The following is a 15,055-nucleotide window of genomic DNA, read 5'->3' on the forward strand; positions in this document are numbered from 1 at the left end:
TTAAATGAAATCAGACATGGGAAGCAGTGAAAGGAGTGCCTGCTGGCACATTAGCTGTAATTAACGTCCTGGTGTAATGGGCGCAGGAAGTGACTTGCGCTGGCCAGGCCAGGAGCAGGGGCAGGATTGAATCCAGGCCCAGGAGACACTGAAGTGCATGCTGGTCTCACCATCTTCTTTAGCACCGAGAAGAAAAGGACTCCGCGTGAGGTACCACAGAAATTTGAGAATAACCTCTCACCTCTTCCTTGGTCAGAACGTCGGTTCTTTTTTTTAACATATTGCGTCCAAATCCTATGAGATTATTCCTGTCTCTCAGATAAAACAAGTGACTTAGAACTATTTTTTTTTCGGCTGCGCCACGCGTCTCACAAAATCTTAGTTGCCCCGTGGCAGTGAGACTGCGAGGGAATTCCCAACTTGGAACTATTAAGTAATGGCGTCTATACTAGAGTCACCAGCAGACTTAACGCTGGGCGCCCAGACCCCTGGGTTTGGTTTCCAGAGGTTCCTGGAGCTCCCCTCCCCCTCTCACCTTGCCTCTGCTCCCCTCCAGCCATTCCCACCCAAGTCTGTGCCCACCCTTGAGGCCTACCTGTCTGTGAGACCTTCCTGGCTCAGACAGTACTCTTCTTCTCAAACTTCCATTTCCCGAGATTCCTAACAGCCTTCAATCTGTTTGCCAGGGGACAGTTGTCTTCCAGCTGTTTTAGTATCTTTAGTCACTTACTAAGCAAGACTGTAAGTCCCCTGAGGGCAGGTCCATTCTGACCCCTTATTCCCACATTGTTGTCCAGACCTGGCACATGGGCACCCTGGACGGCCAAGGTCCCTTAAAGTTCTTTTGACATAAGGTCTTAGGATTCCAAGGCTAAATTGACGTTTACTCAGAAATAAACATCGGTATTAGTTGACGAGAGTTTAGAGCCAGCTCTCCCACCAGCTTTCTCTTGTAATCCCCAGAATGTATGTTTAGGCAAATTGATTCCCTCTCTGGGCCATTTTCTCCCCATCTGTGAAAGGCAGGCGCTGACCCAGGCCCTGGCTGGTGGTCTGGACAATTCCAGCAAGTTGGCACTTCTTCCTGTTGTGGTCTCTGCGCTTCCTTTTTCTCCAGCCATGCAGCACAGAGCTCCGTCGTGGGCTGGGCATTCCTGCAGCGCCTGTGTGAGTGTGGCCGCCACTCTGTAACGTTATACAAACGTAATCATATGCCAAGGGACAGGATCCAGGGTTGCAGTTATTTTGGGACGTGCAGGAGCCTGTGGGAAAATGCTGGAACATGTCTGAGTCACCCAGGCAAATACCTTTCTTTCCGTGTTCCAACATGTTTTGAACTTCCAGGCAGCACAAAAGAAGCCCCAAGCAGGGCACACACGCCCTTTGTGTCTTTGTGCCCTTCCTGGGCTGCACCTCTGTTTCTCGGCTGTGTCCCTACATCCTCTGAGCACTGAAACGTTTGCATGTGGAGGGGTGCGAGGCGGGGCTGGATTAAACCCTTGGAGGCCCTAAGCGTGGAAAAAATCGTGGTGCCTCCCCACAGTGTAATTCAAAATAAAAACAACCGTAAGCCTCAAAAGAGAAGTAAGGATGATCTGAGTTTACCCCGCTCTATACTCTTGTTGCTTTTTTAAAAATTAAAAAATTCCTCCAGCTGTGTGTGTGTGAGGTTGGGCGTGTCCCTACTTTGCTGATACGCAAGCTGCCTGTTGTCCAGCGCTGCCCACTAGCAACCAGTGGAGACCAGGAAGGGCTGCTTCAGTCCCGGGGGAGAGTCCTGAGCAGGGCGAGGAGGGTTCAGGAGCAGAAGAGAGAGCAGGAGAGGCCAGAGCTGGTGCCATCCGCTCTCAGTGGGAGGCGGGGGTGAAGGCAGCCACGGGTCACGTGCTCAGGTCCCCGTACTCGGGCGCCCAGGACAGTGGGGGGCAGAGTTCCTGGAGCCTCTGGAAGGCAGTCTTTTTTTTTTTTTTGTATTGCTTTAATTTTTATAATAATTTATTCTCATGGCAATAATTTGTGTGGCTAAAAAGGCAGTCTTAAGGAGGTACAAGGAGGTGGGGAGGGCATGGGAAAAAGAATTCCAGGCAGACAGGGCCTTTTTCTAGAACACTCCCTTTCCTGTCCTTTCCTGCCCTAGCCAGCCCTCCACCCTGATGCCCTGGGTTGTCCACAGCCCTGTTGCTGAGGAAGCAGGCCTCCTCTGATCCAAAGAGAAATCCTACCATCAGCCCCTCCCTGTTCCTGTCCACCTCACCTCTCTTTCTCTCTCACCTGGCTCCTTCCTTCTCCTGAGCCTACAAAGTGCAAACCAAAAAGAGGCATTTCCTCCTCAATCCCCAGTTTACCCCCCTTATTATTAAATACCTGGGAAGAGCAGCTGAAGTCTACCTGGCCTCCCAGGCTCTGCTCTTCCTGCTGCAGTCCGTCCCCTGCCCGCGCCTGTGGCCCGGGCTGCAGTCCCGGCACAGCGGCCTGGACTCGCCCCCTCCCCTGCGCACTCTTACAGTGAGGTCTCCCAGGCTCCCTTCCCCATCCCACGGCTCCTATCACTGTGTGACGCTTAGTTTTCTGTGTCGGCTTGGCTTGGTGATAGTACCCGGCTATTAAGCAGACACTAGTCTAGGTGTTGCTGTGCAGGTATTCTGTAGAAGTGGGTGGGCCTCATAAAATCAGTCGAAGGCCTTAAGACCACTAACAGATTTCTTGGAAAAGAAGACATCCTGCCTCAAGATTGCAGGGTCAGCTGCCGCCCGAGTCTCCAGCCTGGGGACCTAACCCACAGATTCCCCACTTGCCTGTCCCCACAATCGCCAATTCCTTAAAATCTCTTTTAAACACACACACACACACACACACATTTTCTGGGGAACCCTGACTGATGATACATACTGTTTACATTCTCACTGGGTCACTGGCTTCTACTTCCCAGACCCCAGTCACCTCTGGGTCTGTGTTTCTGGTACCTACTTTCTCCTGAGCACCAAACTTCTATGCACAGTTGCCTTCAGGGCACACAGGAAAGTGAGCAGTCACTTGATACCCTCCAGGAACCTAGAATCTAAACTCCAGGGTTCCTTCAGCACCATCAGCGCTGTCACAGCACAAGCCGTCCGTGGGGCACAATCCCAGATGCTCACGGAGGCCACCAGCTGGAGGAGCAGCAGAGCCAGGCATCCCAGAGGGCATGGCTGGGGGCAGATGCCACCCTCCTCAGTCCCAGCCCATGGTTGCCATGTGAGGACATGGGTCCAGTGTTGTAAGAGCTTTCCAATTTTCAAGCAAGGCCAGAAATCTGTTTCTGTGAAGTCTCTCAATTTTTAAATATTTTAAAATGTTAAAATCCCCCAGCAGGCCCAACAAAACCCATCTGCATGCCAGATCTGGCCTTCAGCTGCCAATTAGCAAGGCTCAAGTCCAACTGTGCTATAAATACTTAATTCTGTCTCGGTCCCTCCGTCCTTCCCTCTGCCCCTGGGAGTTGAGAGAGCAAGGCCTGTGGCCCAGGTTCTTGGACCACTGTGCCCCGCCTGGGGTGGACCACATGACCGGGAGAAGTGGCAGCAGAGAGGCAGGGCTCAGCTCCCTGCTCCCCTTCTCTCCATCTTGTTGAAATCCTGCTTTATTCCCCACCGCATCCACGGCTTTCATCCTGCCCCTCAAGACCGCCAGCAGTGCCCTGTGGTGTCTGCTTCAGAGCTGGCCTGCCTGCGAGTTCTCCAGCCCCAACCGCTCTGTGCCAAAGGACTCAGGGGCCGTCTCCTGGCCCCCTCGTGCAAGCACATTCAAGTCCCTCCTCTTTTCCTGGCCTGCGCTCTTCACACACGGTTTAAGGGCAGCGGTTGGGAGTCGGCGCTGGCGTCAGATAGGCTGAGTCCCAATCCCAGCCTCATCACTCAATGGCTTTGTGACCTTAGGACAGGTTCGCTAACCTTTTTGAGCCTTGGTTTCTCCCTCAGCTAAATGGTGGTAATAAGAGCACCTCACGCTACGTGCCTTAACACATCTAATCCTGGGGACAACAATTTGTCCAACTGAGAACATTGTTTCCACCATCCTTCCCTACACACCACCCAGTGACAAGGAGAAGGGGCCAAGGAACCGTTCCACAGGTCCTTCTGGTCTCCAACCTCAAGATGGTATCTGGGCAGAGTCCAGGGGAGGGGTAATCAAACACATCTCGGTTTCTTCTCTCCCAGCCCTCACCATCCCTCTCTGCAACCCCCCGCTCAGGCCTGGATTATGTCATTTTACAGTGCGTTCCAGGCGGGAATTTTACAGTTGCAAGGAACAGGGAACAGAGACCCCCCTCCCCGCATAAGATCTCAAGCAACAGGGTTTGCTGCAAAGATCTTTGATCCCCAGAACCCAGGAAACACCCAGGCCAGGCCTTGAGAGGATCAGAAGCTGAAGGAAGGCTGGGATCCAGAGTGGCCCAGGGTCTGCCATTGGACTCAGCTGCCAGCTCTCCCTGAAGTTGCTCTGCTCTTCTCTACCCAACAACGATTAGGACATAAGAATCAGGGCACGTTATGCCATCAGGGAAGCACTCAAGTTGGCAACTACTGGCCATTCCAATTGCCATGAGATGGAACCTTTGGGGAGAATGACCTCAGCAAAGAGACCAGGAATCAGAGTGGTTCCTGGGAGCTGGAATCTGCTCACAGCTTCTGGAATCTACACACAAGAATATAGAAATGGGGGCTGTAAGAGCTCACTGACCCTTAATGCCCCTGGCAGTTGGTATCTAACAATGGCAGTCACCCTTCAGGGCGCTTCAACCCTATGTATATGGAAGGGTAATGTTTAAGGGGACAGTCCAATTCCAAAACTGAGACACAAAAAGGATGCCCCTTTACACATTTCTAAACAAAATGTAAGCAAAGTCAATCCTAGGTGGTGGGATGTTGAGCCAGACAGAGCATGTGTGAGGACCAGCTCATGACCTAGATCCTTAAAGGCATACATGCCCAGCCTCAGAAAACCCCCCATGCCTTCCTAGCATCCTCCCACTGATACGGGAAGGGTGTGACAGAATAGACAAACTTCCAGCAAAAAGGCCTCGGTTGGGAGTCAGTCACATGGAAATTCACAGTGGACAAGCTCCAGGAGGAATACCTCCAATGTGGCTCTTTATGACCTAGAGATTCTTGGAACTGCTTAGCTTCGAATGACCACGCCAGTGTGGGAATAATGTGAAAAGCTGTGAAATCACACAGCTTTAGGAGACCTTATCACCTTCCTCCTCCTTCCATCCCTCCTAGCGATACAGCTTCTATACACCCAGAACTTCAGTTTACATAGGCTCCTCATGGCCACATGGTCTTTCTTCATATCTGAACCATTTAGCTTCCTCTCCCATTGTTCACTGTTTCATTATCTACATGTCTTTTTCTTTTAAATTCATATACCATACAATGGACCCATTAAAATGTACAATTCAGGGCTTCCCTGGTTTTCGCAGTGGTTAAGAATCCGCCTGCCAATACAGGGGGCACGGGTTCAATCCCTGGTCCAGGAAGATCCCACATGCCGCGGAGCAGCTAAGCCTGTGCGCCACAACTACTGAGGCCACACGCCTAGAGCCCGTGCTCCACAACAAGAGAAGCCACTGCAATGAGGAGCCTGTGCACCGCAACGAAGAGTAGCCCCCACTCACGGCAGCTAGAGAAAGCGCGTGCGCAGCAACGAAGACCCAACACAGCCAATAAATTAATTAATTAAAAAACCAAACAACAACATTAGAACATTTTCATCACCCCCTAAACAAAACTCCACACCCATTAGCATTTACTCTCCATTTCCTCATAACCCTCTCCCCACCCCCAGCCCTTGGTAACCATTAATCTACTTTCTGTCTCTACAGATTTACCTGTTCTGGACATTTCATATAAACGGAAGCATTCAATATTTGATCTTTTGTGACTGGCTTCTTTCACTTAATGTAACGTTTTCAAGGTCATCCACATTGTAGCATGAATCAGGACTTCACTTGTTTTGGTGCTGAAAAACATCTGTTGTGTGGATACACCACACTTTACTTATCCATTCCTCAGTATATGAGTATTTGGGTTGTTTCCACTTTTTGGCTATTATGAATAATGCTGCTATGAAAATCTGTGTGTAAATTTTTGTGTGGACATATGTTTTCATTTCACTTGAGTATATACGCAAGTGAATATACTTGCTGGGTCACATGGTAACTCCTATGTGTAACTTTTTGAGGAACTGCCAGACTGGTTTCCAAAGCGGCTGCACCATTTCTACATTCCCACCAGCAGTGTAGGAAGGTTCCAATTTCTCCACATCTCACTCTTTACATATCTTAGTTAAAATGTTTGAGTATAGATTTGGCTGACAGCTCATCCCTTAGCACCAGGAGATACAGTTCACTGACTAGTCCACAGATTGTCTGCCTTGGGTTGGATATTCAGCCTTGGTCAACTCAGCTAGGGCCAGGGTGATGAAGCAGAGTAACATGTTCAAAGCAAGGCTGCAGAACGCCCATACCTTCAGCACAGTCCGTGGGGAGCAGAAGAGGTTTGAATGACCCAATTCCCTAAAGGCAGAGTGCTTGAGGATGAGACCAGCTTCATCTCAGGACCACACACACCCAGAGGGCAGCTGGTTACAGAAACAAAATGGGATTGCTTTTCTTGGGACTCTAAGCAAGGCAAATTAGGAGACCTTGTAACTAGTTTTATCTGCTTCAACCAATGCTTTGGGGTCCACATACAGTCAGGTCTCTAATTTTTCCAATTAGTTGCTGGGGCACCTGCGTGCCCTCATGGGCAAGAAGCCCCGTGTCTTCATCACAAGGCCTCTCCTTTCCTCCCTGAGTTATCCAAGAACCTCAGGAGGCACTCAGGTCAGTGGGCTCCACCCTGCTGCAGGTACAGAAAGAGAGAGAGAACAGGAGGTGAGCCTTTTTCACCAGCTAGTGCCTCAAAGTCACCCCGGTGTTGCCATTGAAAGCAGGCCCTTCCTTTTTGGGTGGACACTTGCTCCTTTTGCAGACACCTGGCCTGGATCCCTAAGGCCACCACCTTGGGGCCACATTCCAGGCTCCAAGTTCATGGCTCTCTTGGATCACACTGATACAGCCAACAGCTGGATCCAGGACTTTCTCCTCAGCCATACCCTGTGCGGGAATCAGCATGTAGTCCCCATGAAGATGCAGCCCAAGCTTGAGACCTAGGAGTAATGGACACGGACCTTTCCAGCTCATTGGATCACAAACTCACACACCTGTTAGCATAAACCGATTAAACAGTTTACTTAACACAAAGAATATGGCTGCTGAGAGGGGTTCACAGTTCACCTTCCTTCCCAGGTGTGATGCAGAACAGGTGTTTATCACCATAACAAGACTCTTCTGAACACCTTCACCTGAACAAGCGTCTTAGCCAACTTCAACAGAACGCAGCTGAAACAGTCAAGCAATTTTTACCCATGGACCTACCCCTTTGGGCCTCCAGGTATGTCCTCCTGTGAACCTTCGCTAAGCTCCTTGCCGCCCCCCAACAATCTCCCCACCTTCACACCCCACACCCCTGGTCTCCAGTTCAGATTTCTCTCACAGAATTTCCCTTGGGGCCTTTGGTATTCTTTTCTGTCGGCAACCTTTCATCCATCCCAACAGGTTTCCTGTCTTTGAATCTCAGAGAGAAAGGCCTGGGATCTGGAGATTTCGCCCTGGCAAAACTCCTTAACTGTCAGGCAAGTTTATATTCTTTCTTCCTGGCAACCGGATTTACTTATCAGGAGGTATTAAGGGAGAAACGGGCTTCAGCAACCCTTTATAAACAAAGTTGATGTCACTTTCCACTCATGGCAATGAGTGCCTACTTGCACAAAATCTTCATAACTAAAAGAATCTACACGGAGACTCTTGCCTGAATAATGCAAGTTCTAAGATTACTCTGGGTCCGCCCTCCGACACAATCATAATTATGGCATAATTTATAAATTTCTCCCAATAGGTGCCAAGTTGTATTTTTAAAAAATTTAAGATAATTTTGGTGAATTATTGGGTCACAAAGTTCTTTCAGACAAAAAGAGACAAAATGATCATTAGCCCCTATATATATATATATATATATATATATATATATATATATATATTTTTTTTTTTTTTTTTGCGATACGCGGGCCTCTCACTGTTGTGGCCTCTCCCGTTGCGGAGCACAGGCTCCAGACGCGCAGGCTCAGCGGCCATGGCTCACGGGCCCAGCCGCTCCGCGGCCTGTGGGATCTTCCCGGACCGGGGCACGAACCCGCGTCCCCTGCATCGGCAGGCAGACTCTCAACCACTGAGCCACCAGGGAAGCCCCCCCAATATATTTTTAAACCCTGAGGGTTTAGAAATACTAAAAATATGGTAACTCTTCCATTTTGTTCATTATATTTCACCCTAACGATCAAGATTTTATAAAATACATAGTTTAAAAATAAAGTAACATTTCATAATAATGAAATAACATTTCATGAAAGGTTTTAAGGATTAAGATTCTTCGAATGATAAGAGAAAAGAGGAAGTAGGAGGTAGGAGGAAGGAGGGAGGAGGGAAGGAAGGAGGGGGTCCCAAGAATAACATTATCAATTAGTACAAAATGTATGGCCGAGACGGTTTATTTTATTATAAATGTGATTTTATTTGTGATACATTGGAATGTGAAGCTCGAAATACTTCTTTAGAGCTAAGGCTTTACCAAAAGCTATTTGAAACTTGGAAATCTCCAGGGAAGTTAATTTATGAGCACAGACTAAAGCTGGCAGCTTCTGGCCTGGGTGGACTGTGGCTATTAAATTAGGCCCTGGGGTCCTGAGATCCTGGCTCTTCATCCCAGCATCCCCAGTAACTCACTGTGTGTATTAGCAAGCCGCTTCCCCTTGGACTCACGAAATACAGCTTCAGTTCCATGATTGCTAACAGAGGACTCAACGCCACAAATAATTAAAATCTGAGGTCAGTGATTTAACTCCATTGAGCGGTAGGGGGCGACTCATGACTGTGCTTTCCATTTTTACCCCAGCCCGAAGAAATCCTTTCCTGCTTTCTCAGGAAGTCATTCTTGTGACGGTGGGCTGCATTTGAGAATGAATTCCTTCTTTCATTATTTTTTTATTTCTTATAATACAAGTGATACACTAACAGAGATCAAGGCCTTCCTTGAAAACCAAGTAAAAAAAGCAAGTACAGGATGTGGTGCTGGTCTAAGATTAGAACACAGCCATGCATTCATTCATGTTTTCATTCCATGAATAAATGAGACACCCCCGTTTTCTAAAATTGGGGAGATTTGTGAATCATAAATAATCTAATTCACAATCTGATTAGAATTCTATTCCAGTAATGGAAACTGACCACACCCATTGAGATGGGATGATATGGCCCACTCATATCTTGGTTGGTTTCCTAGCAATGTAAGCCTGACTTTGGGGGGAAAATGCAAATGGTCTTAGCACTTAATGCCAGGCTTATTCTTTCATAAGGAGCAGGGTCAAAATAAAATTTCCTCGTACAAGACAGAGCTATTTTATCCTTGTCTGAGAATGGAAAAATTAATGATGAGTCATGTTTACTTCTTAGATGACTAGTAAGACACCCCACCACCCCACAGCCCTCTCCCGTTGCTCTTGATGGTGGCAGTAATTATGGGAAATCAGAGCACCCATCATCATTCCTGCCACTGGGACTAGAGATGCCCCTCTCCAGGCAAAATGGGCAAGGTATGGGCAGAGAAGAAACTCAGCATCATGGTAAGGCCTAAAGGCTGCCTTTGAAAGACTTGAGAAAAGAGTCAGAAGCAACTTCCTCCCTCTGTGGAAAGCGATGGTTCCATAATGGCAGATCGGCAGATCAACCCTCCTATTGAGAACAGCTAGAAAAGCTGAACAAAACATCAAAGACATGTGTTTGAAGGTGAGCTACCAAGATGGTGAGGATTTGAGGGCCAAGATCCTAGAGAAAGGGTTAACAGAGACGTTAGTTTTGAGATATTTTCCCATTCTTAAGAGGCAGAGAAGTTTCCAGCATCTTACGCTAAGGGGACAAAAATTGGAGCCCAAGGAGGAGGAGCCCAAGTAATCACCTTAGGCTTTCAGCTGGGGCTTCCAAAGGGCTACAGCAAGGAGTGGGGTGAAAATAGAGAAACCCTCGCAAAGATTGAAGTTCAGCTTCCAGTCAGCTCTATTTCTGATTGGCAAGTTTATATTCTTGCAAGGTTTCTCAACCTGAGCGCTATTGTCATTTGGGGGCAGCTAATTCTCTGCTGAGGGGACTGTCCTGTGTCGTAGGATATTTAGCAGCATCCCTGGCCTCTACCCACTAGAGGTGCCAGTAGTACCCCCTCTCCCAAGTTCTGACAACCAGAGCTGCCTCCAGGCATTGCCAGTGTCCCCTGGTGAGCAGAATCACCTCTGGTTTAAAACCAGAGTGTAAGGGTATCTGCCCAGACCCTACTGCCTGCCAGAAGCAAAAATAAATCTTACCATCATCCAGAGCCTCAAATTATATCTGTAAGTTTTCCTACACGATATCCAGCACCTGATAAAAACATCACTTTAAAATAGATGACAAAGTTGACAGACATAAAAACAAATAGACACAACCACAATCATAGCGGGAGATTTTAGGACACATTTCTCAGGAATTGATGGAATAAGCAGGGGAAAAAATCAACAAGATTTGGGCAACAGGGTTAATAAACTGTGAAGAAGGGAGAGTTTCTAGAAGGAAAGAATAGGGCAGCAGGTCCAGTTCCACAACGGTGGGGTGCGGGGGCTGGAGGAAAGGGAGGCATTAGGGGAGATGGACAGAGATGAGGAGAAAAGGAGTGTCTTTGTGGACGCCCTTATTCTGAAGGCCTAATGCTATAAGACCTCTTCACTGTGGGTGGTACAAGGGAACTGCCTAAGTGCAGACATTTCTTTTGTTCCTTCCTCTAAAATCTATACTGGCTGCTCTGTGAGATCTCCCGGCATCTCAGTCCACAACTGTGGCCTCCATCACATTTAGTGATGTTTGTGTTAGCAAAGACTAGTAAGGCAGGCAAAGGAGTGGTAAGCACTTTCTGATCAACTGGGAGTGTGTCTCCAACAGAAGAGAAGCTGAAATTCTCCTCCTCCCGGACCCCTGCCATTGAGGTACCGTTGAATATCACCAGACTTAGAGTCCTATTGTCTGAGAGCAGTTTCCAAATTGGGAGACAGTAGGACTATCTGATTCCTGTTACCACTCTCCCCTCAATATGTTAGCAAGAAGCGCTCCAGGACACAGAAGAGGAGCCTGTCCCACCTGGGTTGCACAGGTATTGTTGATACCTGCTATGTGGCAGATGTTATTCTAATTGCTACCATGACACAGAGAGTATAATAAGGCTGGAATACAGAGATGGATGAGACCTATCCTTTGCCTCCAGGGAGCTCCTCCCAGTCTAGCAGGGGTGAGGGCCTGAGCAGCAGCAAAACAAGCAAACCAATAGTTTGAACACGGTGTGCTGAGGCTCTGCATGACGGAACATAGTATGCTAATAAAATGCAGGTGTAATGGGACTCGAGTGGTTCGTGGAGAGAGAGGACAGTAGATATGGGGAAGCTGGTTTAAGCATCTTCTGGGGAGCAGGAATAAAGTGAACAGAAGTCTGCAGGTGGAAAAGTATGAAGTTCATTCAGGGAAATTTTTACTCAATAGTTATCGAGTGCCTACTCTATACCAGGCCTCATGCAAGGAGCTAGATGTACGTCAGCAAGCAAGACTCAGCCCTTCCCTCTAAGTTGCTTAGGGCTGATCCAGTCGGGAAGTTTGAAAAGGAAACAGGTGATTTCTGGGCCTTGCTGGGGAGAAATGCTACAGTGAGCTGTCTGGAGTAGCTGGAGCATGGAATGTATACAAAGAAGTAGTGGGAAATAAATACATCTGTCAGGTTCCCTAGGGGCCATATTACGCCTTAAAACTCAAGGTGAGGCCTTTTTTGCCAAATTTGACTGATAATAGGGAGCTACTGAAGTCTATTGAGCAGAGAATTGGTGTTTTACACATGTGAACTCATTAGGCAAGATGCTGTCTTATCCTCGATCCCTTCACCCGGGCCAAATCAGAGCTCAGGGTGGAACGGACAGCAGCAAGTGTGTGATTGATAGGATGGATGTTGAGGCCTGAGTGCAAGCTTGTGGGGCATGGAGGTCCTCTGTCAGTATCCATCCTACTCCCACTGCCTGGGAAGATCAGGTGCCTGGCCTGGTGGAGGGGGAAGGCTCAGCAGCTGACACCCTCAGCGTTTTTCTGGAAAAAAAAATTTTTGTGACACTGACTCCTTATAGCTAGAAAGGACATTAGAGATTTTGGGCACAGCTCTCTCATTTTCAGATGTGGACATCAGTGTCCAGAGAGTTTGGGTGACTTCCCCACAGGTAAGGCAGATCTCAGAATAAACCTGATCACCAATATGGGCCTCTGATGTTGTTGCCTGCTCACTGTTTCCCCTTCTGCTAACAGAAGAACCGCAGTTTTACTTTGGGAAAACTCTGATTCCCCACTATCAGGCCACCTGGCTCAGCTGGGGCCTTTTTCCTTTCTATACCATTTCTCAGGCTTGGCTCATCAGAGCCCCAGCACCAGCTCTGTGGCTTTTGCTGAAGCTATGAGAATCTTTTCCTGGAGAACCTGGAGCTTCCAGGGGTCACTGTGCAGAGAGAACATCCCACAAAACCGTCAATCAGGGGAGAACAAAGCTGAGAGGTGGAGAGAGTGAGACCAAGGTCTGATGACATAGTTTGACCCCTGGATCCAGCCATGCCTGATGGATATTGACTCCTGGACATTTTTTTTTTAATTAATTAATTTATTTATTTACTTTTGGCTGTGTTGGGTCTTTGTTTCCGTGCGAGGGCTTTCTCGAGTTGTGGCAAGTGGGGGCCACTCTTCATCACGGTGCGCGGGCCTCTCACTGTCGCGGCCTTTCTTGTTGCGGAGCACAGGCTCCAGACGCACAGGCTCAGTAGGTGTGGCTCACGGGCCTGGTTGCTCCGCGGCATGTGGGATCTTCCCAGACCAGGGCTCAAACCCGTATCCCCTGCATTGGCAGGCAGATTCTCAACCACTGCGCCACCAGGGAAGCCCGACTCCTGGACTTTTCAGTATGTGAACCAATACATTTTCTTATTTGTTTTGTGCTGTGTTTCATTTGCAAGTGTGTCTGAACTAATACATTCCTGACGTGTGTTCCTTTTTCCTTTTGAGCCACAAATGCTAATCCTTGGGTTTCTCTGGCAGGGTCACTGAGGTCTGTGACACAATTTCTTTCCCCATCTATTATTGCCTTCTGCTGTGGAGACTCTCCAAGCAGGACAGTGATGGCAGCAAGGAGTGAGTGAGGCAGTTAGCCATGGGCCTGCAACATAGAGAGGAGGAACACCTAGGGAGTTCCCTGGTGGTCCAACGGTTAGGACTCAATGCTTTCACTGTCGTGGGCCCGGGTTCAGTCCCTGGTTGGGGAACTAAGATCCCGCAAGTGACACATGGTGTGGCCAAAAAATTAAAATAAAATAAAGACTTGAGCCTGCATTTCATTCATCTCAGTGGATTTCTGTAGTAACATCAACGTTAGCAGAAATACAGGCAACTTGTTCAAATGAGAAACTAACCAAGATATAGATAATTCATCATTTTTGTCTCTTGTTTTCAAATTATATGTATAATATGTGTGTGCATGTGTGTGCAGGTATACATATTATACATATATTAATATGTGTGTATATATGTATGTATATATAGATTATACATATATGAGTAAGTGATATATATATATATATATATACACATATTCTGATTTTAGAAGTAATATACTACTTCCATTGAAGAAAATTCGGAAGGCAAAAAACATATGCAATGAAGAAACTCTTCCATAATGTTAACACCCAGGGAATACTGCTATTGGCATTATGTTATATTTACCTTTACTGTTTTTTCTATACATGTATAATTTACAAAATTATCAGGTTGTATATTCAGTTTTGAGTATTGTTAAATGAAAAAGCAAGCTGTAACATGTAAAAGAATGAACTTAGAACACTCCCTAACACCATACACAAAAATAAACTCAAAATGGATTAAAGACCTAAATGTAAGGCCAGACACTATAAAACTCTTAGAGGAAAACATAGGCAGAACACTCCATGACATAAATCACAACAAGATCCTTTTTTGACCCACCTCTTAGAGAAATGGAAATAAAAACAAAAATAAACAAATGGGACCTAATGAAACGTAAAAGCTTTTGCACAGCAAAGGAAACCATAAACAAGATGAAAAGACAACCCTCAGAATGGGAGAAAATATTTGCAAATGAAGCAACTGACAAAGGATTAATCTCCAAAATTTACAAGCAGCTCATGCAGCTCAATAACAAAAAAACAAACAACCTAATCCAAAAATGGGCAGAAGACCTAAATAGACATTTCTCCAAAGAAGATATATAGATTGCCAACAAACACATGAAAGGATGCTCAACGTCACTAATCATTAGAGAAATGCAAGTCAAAACTACAATGAAGGGCTTCCCTGGTGGCGCAGTGGTTGAGAGTCCCCCTGTCGACGCAGGGGACATGGGTTCGTGCCCCGGTCGGGAAAGATCCCACATGCCGCTGAGCCTGTGCATCCAGAGCCTGTGCTCTGCAACGGGAGAGGCCACAACAGTGAGAGGCCAGCGTACCACAAAAAAAAAAAAAAGAAGAAAGAAAAAGAAAAAGCAAGTTGTAGAAGAGAAGGTGAATGGCAGCTTTTTTGTTGTATTTATGTCTATATCATATGTTGGTACTCTCAGGTCTGGGAAATATATGTCATACTATTGATATAAATAGATTCTCTCTGGAATTGAAACACAGGAAACTTTTACTTTGTAAGCTCTACATTACTATATTCCCTGAACTTTTTGGAAAAACTATGGGTTTCCCTTTGTTTTTGTTTTTTGGAGATTTTTTTAAAGCATTTTAAAACAATTAATTTATTTATTCTTGGCTGCGTTGGGTTTTGTTGCTGCGAGTGGGCTTTCTCTAG

Source organism: Grampus griseus, assembly GCF_964374135.1.
Source record: "Grampus griseus genome assembly, chromosome: 16".
Classification (NCBI taxonomy): domain Eukaryota; kingdom Metazoa; phylum Chordata; class Mammalia; order Artiodactyla; family Delphinidae; genus Grampus; species Grampus griseus.